Raw genomic sequence first — 9,026 nt, 5'->3', positions numbered from 1 at the left:
GCTGTTTTTTTAGGCGTCTTCAACTTCACACCTGGATTGTGAGTCTGCTGCTCTGTCTTTTGCATTTGCTATGAAGGACATTTAATTTTTGAAGCCCGTGATCTTACTCTTGTTTCACACTTATAAAAGTCACATCACAAGTTAGGACCAACCGAACAGGTTCCAATGAGTGATGCCATCTGTATTTGTTTCATTTTTACTATGGTTTTTCCTGCCATGCTCTTAAGGAGAAGCTGGTGGTTGACGCAGCGCCAGAGTGTGAATTTTCCCATATTTTCCTTTGACTCTTCTTCTGAACTTTTGGGATTTTTGTGCCGTCATGTTTTTTTACGTCCCGGTTTGCCCTGTTTTTGCCATAGCACAGGAGAATGTTCATCAGCGCAGTCTTATGTATGTTCTTTCCACCACATGCCAATGAACAGGGTTGTTAAAAAGAGCCCCACGCCATGAGAAAATTGCCTCTTTTTACACATGAACTCTAACGTGATCAAAACTATTAAGACAAAATGGGAAAATTGAACAGATAACAGACATCTACATGACGTTTTTTTGCCATGTTATTCACGGAAAAATCCCGAAAGAAACATCACAATGACTCAGTCAAGTCATGTATCTGGCCGGCCATAAGCAGAGACCATTTGAGGACGGCTACAGACAGGAGAGAAGTTTACCTCTCATGATAAAAAAATGTTTTTATTGTCACACTTTTGAAAATGTCAAAGCTTTCCCCTTTGCCCCAATATTTCTCTATGTGTTATTTTTCTTAAGGTTCAAAAAAATCCTGGCAGAAACCCTGCTCACGGTTCTTCGTTACTTGTGCCCGACCTGTTGTGTTCTTTACTGAACATTTTGAACTACTCTCTGGACTTTGATAACTGTCTTTGCTCCGTTGGAGGCTCGCTGGGTTGTTCATTTTGGACTTGTTCCATTTGTGTTGGCTCTACTTTTTTGTCATAATTTACTTAACTTTGGTTTAGTGTTCAGTTCATCACAACAGCGACAAACGGAATGTCACCCCTGGATAACGGAGACCTCATGAGGAAGTTCCCAATTGCTGTGTTAAAGCGTTACGGTATGAGGTCAATGTATGTGTTATTTTATGTGTTTATTTGTTCCTGGCAAATCGAGTTGCGAACCCTTTGATGAGTCAGCCGTGGAGAGTGATGCACCGTTGCCTGAAGCTCGCCCCTGGGGAATTTCCCAAGCGAGCAGTGATTTTGCGTGTTTATGACACAACTCCTTGCTTCAAAGAGAGAAACAAGTAATTTATCTGATATAAATATAATGAGTATATATCAAGTATATATATCTTGATAGCTAGCTTAACAGTTAAGCTACCTGGACCAACTGGCTGGTTGCTCTGATCTCAGCATGTACAGTAAGTACAAGCATTGAATGAAACACAAGCTAAATTATGGGAGGATTTACATGGCGTCCTGCTGGCTCTTCCTGGTAAACGTAGCTAGAGATATTGAAGGCATGAAACACTAGATAATGATAAGAATAGTGACGACAACATCCATTCCAATGCAGCCCTTATTCTATCCTTCCAGCTTTCTGAAGCCCATAATACACCTCTTATTTATGACTTTAAAGGCGTTAATTTGTTAAGAAGTAAATGCTGGTAGATATCATTTGTAAATTTTGGGGTATAAGAAAAATGTGAAGGGTGACGGTAGGAAAATTACTGTATATTACCACATACCATTACCACGGAATAAGAATATCACCATTATTGTCAAGCAAGTATAAATAAAATCTTTATTTTTATATATATAATATATATTTATATATATTAGGAAAGAAAACCTCATTTTGGACTCTTACGGCGAATCTGTTGGTGACTTTAATCCGCATCGCAAGCCTTCACCTTGAGACACACCGCTGTCTGAGGTGATACTTGCCTTGGCCATACGAGGTGAAAGCGTTTGGATTAAGGGATGTTAGAGTAAGTGCCAGCCTCAGATGCGCATGTCATGTAGGAAGGACAAGCTTGGACCTTGATAAAGACAAAGTGTTATCCCAGCGGGACTCTGAGCTCAAGCAAGATTCCCACACCTCAACACAAAGGTGAGCATTAAAAAAAAAGTTATGGCAGAGGGGAAATGGGAATGGATGGCTTTTGATCCCCCCTGTGAAGGGTGATCCAGGATATCTGCCGAGGAATTAGCTGGATCAAAAGCAGCGTCGGGTATACGACTGCTGACCACCACCGTCCACCAAGTTTTGTTTCCTCTCGATATAAATGAATAAAGACGACTAACTTCGGATCACAAATAATGCAGCACGGCCACACGTACAGACAAAGAGAATTTAGCGAGTTGTCAACCTTTTCATGTCTTTTATTTCAGTTCTTTCTGCCTGTTTCACGCTAACATGCTCATGCATAAATACACCGGCTGCCACACGCGCTCCTAAATCATGAATGACTGTAACATCTGCGTCCCTTTCCTTGTGAGCTGAACCATCCCACTGGAGGTTTCACTCTGTCTCCAAGTGCCCGGCAACCCTTCGCATGCTTCAGTCGAGAGTTTGAAGGGAGGCCGACTTTATATGTTCAAAGGGCGAAGTCACTTTGAGAAAAGTTGGTTTGCCGGCTTTATCGAGAGGATGTCACTTCCAATCAGTCACTTCAGCTCCCACGGTTTAAATGATTAGAAAATCTGGGAACATTTTCCATTTGACATTGGTTTACAGAAAGAGAGAAAAATTCAGTTCTAGAACCCTTTGGTGGAAAATATAGGTTTTCTTTGGTTTGATTGAAATTGAAGATTTGCATGTTTTAAAGCAGGATTCTATTAAAGGCTACAAAGTTACACTTCAAACACTTGAATACCAGGCAGCTGTTTAAATGGTGTTTCAGCAGTAATTTAACACAAATAACCATCAGGTTGTGGTGAATTTGTTGTGTTTGTTTCACCAATAAGAAACAGATTTAGCCGTTTTGTCTTGATGGTTTGGCTCTTTGTCCCTTTCAAAGCTCCAAACAGATGCTGAGGGCTGCGCACATTGGTTGAGGGTGACCGTTGAAATGCTTCCTGAGGCTTGTTGCCCACTGCTGTTCAACTGAGACCCAATAAATGAAAAAAAAAACAGTCCAGAATTAATGTGACTGAAGCAAGTAATGAATAAATGTGTTCAGCCTCAATATGTAATATCATTGACTGGATCAGGCAAGTGGGTCAAAACAAGGAGGCTTTCATGTTGTGCTTGCCAGTGTCACATCTTTAACTTGAAGTTTACGGTCTATTTTCCTCCTTTAGTTGGAGACTAAATTTAATATAACACATTTATAATACTCCTCCACGAACATCCTTCAAGCACAAATATGTATTCATTTCTTTTTCTGTCATCAAACCACTGCAGTTAATTGATGAAAAAAAGGCTGCGGTGGTGGAAGGATGCCATCCTCTTACGGGTCATGAAACGAAATCTAGCTTCAATTGACTGAATTTGAATTTTATTTCAAGCCAGCTAGCTCTCCTGTACCAACACATGACTAACTCCTAGGGTGACGCTGAAGTCAGGTTTCTGTGTGGAATATTGACTCATTCATTTGTCTTTGACATTCCAAATGATTATTTTATTGGTTAGGATGAAGAAGGAAGACACAACGTATGGTCCTAGAAGCGTCTGGTCATGATCTCAATATGGGTAACACATCTATTTTTCACACTGACCGATTTGAGTCCGCATCTATCGGGAGGAAGTTGATACAAAGCCCAGTAGATGAACTAAGTATTCAGAGCAAAACAGTATGTGCTGACTTCGAATCATATTTCACTTTAAAGCAGCGGTCACCAACATGGTGCCCACGGGTAGCCCACAGAGACCAAAGGAGTAGCCCACGGGCTGCTAAAACAAAAAATATAATAATAAAAAAAATAAATAATAATAATAATAGCTTTCATGTAATAACCATCTTATTACGTTTATCTTTTGTTAGGCCATTGGTCATTATTGTAAACACAATGAGACAAGTATTTGAGAGGAATATCATTTATCATCCATTAAATATCATGACTTCAGTAGTGTGTACTGAATAGTAGCCCTTCAGGCCACACAGTGCCCTTGGTGTAGCTCGCGGTTGCTCAAAGGTTGGTGACCCCTGCACTAAAGTGGGAGCCACCGATGACTCCATTCTTTACTGACAATGCCTCCAAAAGGCAGCGAGGGGCCAATGCACATGGCCATTTGAGGTGCTATATTTACCAAGTGATGCAGTTGTTGGCTAACCCCCCATGACTTTCTTTATGTGGTGTGCTGCCCTCGGTGTCTGTGTGTGCCGCCGAAAGCTAACCACGCTTGCTTTAAGTGAGCACCTATTGCATCAACATGCGAGGCCTGCGACTCTACGATGTGAACACGCCAGCACTTGCAAGTAGCTGCTATGTATCACCTAGGGAGTGACAATGTGCTGCAGCACTCATACACAAGTGGGCACACGCGGGCAAAACAGATGTAGTCTTTATATATTAAGAGTCTGACCACTGAATGCTTATCGCTGGTGTTGGGCAGGTGAGGCCTCATGAAACAGTATCCTCAGTTTCAGAGCCTACCTGTTGGCAGTCTCTGCTTTAAAGTCTTTGGTTTTGAACAACTACTTCAATGAAGCCTTGCATCATTTTTAAACAGGAGCGCCACCTTCAAAGTTCTAAAAACGAGAGCACCGTGTCATGAAGCCTCATCAGCCCATCACTACTTATCACCACGAAACAAGAGCTCCTACGTTTTTGTTAATAGGTAGTGATGGGACGATGGGGTTTCATGAAACAGTGACATCATTATCCAAGATGGCACTCTCCTGTTCTGTTGTCTTTTGAAATGAGAACATGACACCTCAACAGCCCGTCTGTATTCAATGCGAACGTTGGGGAGCAAAGGGCCATCAAGGGGTTTCTGAAAAACTGAATACTGTTTCATGAAGCTTCGTCGTCCCATCGTCTGTCACCACCAACCGCACGCTCGTCCTCGCTCTACTGCATCTTCCATATACTTAAATGGATCCAAGCTGCTTGGAGGGCAGGATGAATAGAATCCTACCCAAGTTCGCAGCACATCAGATGCCACACTAGTCAAGTTACAGTCAAAAATCGGTGTGAAACTAACAAAACATTCAAACCAAGACAAAAAGCGCTGCTCTGGTCAGCAGGATTAACGGAGGACTGAAACCAAAGTTCATAAGATACAACGTTAACAGGTCAACATCCTAAACTGTCCCAGTAGAAATCCACAGTTAGATAAATGTATCTTTGTGTCGAGAGAATGAGCATGCAATGCGATGCAGAATCCCAGAACAAAGGAGACAGACATAGTCTGATCTTCAGAGCAGCTGGTTTAATAAGAGAGTTGGGAGGCTGCAGAAATAATTGCCACGTAAAAGGCTGGACATTTTTGTTGACATGCCACAGCGTAGCATGTTCATATTTTCAGCATGTCATTGCAGTTACTCGCAAAGGTCGCTTATTTCCCTCAACCCAGGCTTAACTGAGTCAGTCGTCTTGCTTTTTAACACTAGGGTTCATTTGAAGAGAACAGACAGAGGTTATAATTTGAGAATGCACTTGTTATGTAGAAAACTTCCACAGAGTTACTGACACACACACATTTCACTGCACAAGCCACAGTATGGTGAATCTGCGGGTTGCCCTGATTAGATGTTAACACCAAAAATGAAACACCTTCTATACATGGATATTCTTCCCACAGGCACTATATGGATTTTTTTTTTTTTTTTTTAAGGCTTCCAACCGCACTAGCACATCGTCCCTTTTATCTAACCTTCCAAACAGCTTTCATCCAGACACTATCATGCGCATGCACTTACACAAAACAGCAATTCCAGCTAAACCATGGCTAAAAACCCCATGTTTCCATGTTGTGTTGGGCTGAGTGGTGGATTCCTCGGCGGTTCGTATAGTCAGCAAAGTAAAGTAAAAACATTTCTGGCAAATGACCGTTCCTCATTTAAACATATAACTCACGGGTTTATCTGTGAGTTTAATGTGACTGTAATTCACTGGTTAAAATACTAGAAAAGGTTGTTAATGTAAATTGTAGACTCAGAAGCCGGAAACCCTTACACATCTGGCTGTACCTGATGAACCGAAAGTTGCAGCAGTTCTGAACGCTAAAAGCACGACTACGATTGCCCGCCAGCCGGTGGCACATGAATACAGACACAAACCTGATGTCACGATTCATCATGGCAACACGTCAAAAAAGGTGTCGCATTAAAGAACGAATGGCGAGTCAATGCTGGAAAGACACATCCAAAGTGAGTGAGCGCCACCTACCGCTGCAAAATGGACCTGTAAGCAACTAAAGCTGACATATTATCTTGTAAAATATATATATATATTTTTCAATATATTATTAAGTTACACGCAAGATTTTAGGGGATGATGGACTTAAAAATGTTAGATGATATGTGTTGTTTAGGCATCAAGATGCCAGTCATTATAACACATATACAAGTAACATCCGACTTATGACCTGCTTGACTTACGTCCACCCGTACTTACGACCACGGCCAGCGGATGCTTTTTTTTATTCAATGTCTGGCACCGCCGCACGTAGCACCCCGGCAACGTGTACGACAATTGTGGCAGCCAGCTGGCATCGTGTTCTACAGTTACGGCAGCACTGTAGGACGCGTCAAATGGCAATTTCCAACGTACAACCGGCCGTAAGTCGGATGTTACTTGTGTAATCATTTGAATGTTTGCCAGCAGATTGGGTCGTTCAAAGAACAAGAAAATGTGAGATTAATTCGTTTTTCTGACAGCCCATACTTTTAATAGATTCATGCCGTAGTTGTCTCAGTAAAAGCATGACATGGCTTCAAAACTGAAGCAGGGTTAATGATTAATTTTATTTCAATTAGTTTACCTTGTCTTTCATATGCTGAAAGCACAAAACACATACATAGACAGACAAGCTTGTTCATCATGACAGGGTCAAACACCGGCGCCACCTTGTGATATAAATGGCGGTAACCATTTATATCACGAAGTGGCATGTTTGTTTTAACTCTGTCAACAAATATGGCTGAGTGCACGGAAGCGGAAGAAGTCGCAATATTAGCGGACATTTGAGGGACATTTGTCAACGTATTTTGAGGAAGCTGTGCGTGTTGATGTGAATAATGGACTTCATTTTTATTCAACCCACGTTGCTCTGTTAGTGATGACTCAAGCTGTGGATGGAAGGTCAGTTTGGGATCAGTTTGCTCCATAACAGTGAATGGTCATGGTCAAATAAAGATGTTTGTTTTATAGACCAGTGCGGCTTATGCATGCTAGCATTCCAAGTTTGGCAAGTTTCTTGCCAATTTAATCACCTACATTGGAACATCTCATGCTGCTTTCCTCGATCAACAATTAAGGTACGAACTGCGTGACACATACAGCAAAACATTTGGTTGGAATGTGCATCTGTGACAATTCTCGTGCAGTGGAAACACAATATATAACACTTAACACCTCGAGAAGAAGCGTGACATGTTGCTTCTCTCTCCTCTGTCTTAGTTTGGCTTCAAAGAAAAAAATACACAATGTACTGTGTATGTTTTTGCCTCGTATTTTCCATTAAAAACTGAAATGAACAAGTGGCATTCAAATATGGAGATATAAAAGCCAACCATTGTCCGATATACCTGTTGAAATTTAGAATGAAAATCATTAAATAAGCAAGGTTCAGATGTTCAGCTCAAGTCACGCATCGAACGCTTTCCTTGAGGCGCTTCTTCCCTTTTACTCAGTGTACATAAACACTGGGTTTGCAGCAAATACATCTTTTGTGGCAGGACACGATGGAGGGCAGTCGTGATACATTCAGAGCCTTGAGATTGTTTCGTGTTTGGAGCTGTGTGAAAGGAAAAGTTGGCACAGCTTCTCTCCGTTGGTGAATGAATGAACTGCTGCCACTAATATGCAAATCAAATTGCCTTTGAAATTTCAATGTGACAATATATTTCATGAATATTGTTACGTTTGATGGACTTCCTTCACTCAGGGTTTTCTTGTGCCTTGCCAGATGCTGCTCCCTCATCCATCGGGATGTTTCTAGGCCAAGTGGAATCATTCCATGCTGAGATCTCTTCATGCCAAGGTGAGATCTAAGCCCTCGATATGCTGTCAAATAAATGGATTGAAATGCTCCGCCCCTTTTTATTTTAATATAGCAATTATTCTTGCTTTGCTTTCACTCATTCCATAATTCGTTTTTTTTTAGAGATGATGTATATAGTTGTGTGGGGTTCTGGTCTTAATGGATTCAATTTCCTCATCCGTCGCAGTATGCAAAGTAGATATATTTTCACAAGGATGTAGAAAGGCAAAACCAGTTCGACACAAAATGTGATGTTTTTTTTACACCAGAAAATCATCCCACTTGTTTACATCTTCTCCTGTCATCTTCAGAGAGTTTTTCACTGCGATATGGCTCGAGAACATCTTGTGATCTCTCAGTAGGATATAACTGCAATGTCAGAGATGTTTTTGTGTGAAAAACGTCTTCCGTTCACCTAGTTTAGTTCCATTTAAAAATATCTGACATTATCCTCACTTGAATTATTTTCTTCGGACTTCCGCTTCAGCTTCTCCACAGTCGCACATTGAAAAGTCTGACAGTAAGTACTCGTCAAAGGTTCCTAAGTATACTGAATATACTGATGGTCCACCAATGGTCGGGCTCCGATACCAACATTTTTGACAGATTGGAAATTTCCGCGCCATGAAATGAGTCGCAGCTTCACATTGTCTGCTGGAACTTCTTCCCTGTCAGCTGCTGGGCTACTGTACCTTACAGGAAGCTACTGTGGAATGGATTTCCTCTACGCTGGTGTGTCTCAAAGCGACATGTCTCCGTTCAGGACATCCATTGAACAGCTTGCTTTTTTTAATTCAGTATGTTGTTGGACTTCGTCTGATCCAACTTTGTTTACACTTTCTGCACTTTTGGTTCAAATAAATGCTGTTTGGAAAAAGCTTTATGTTGAAGAGCGTGCCATACGCAAGTTGCTG

The sequence above is a fragment of the Synchiropus splendidus genome, chromosome 5, assembly GCF_027744825.2.
Source record: "Synchiropus splendidus isolate RoL2022-P1 chromosome 5, RoL_Sspl_1.0, whole genome shotgun sequence".
NCBI classification, from domain to species: Eukaryota; Metazoa; Chordata; class Actinopteri; order Syngnathiformes; family Callionymidae; genus Synchiropus; species Synchiropus splendidus.
This window is presented reverse-complemented; position numbering follows the sequence as displayed.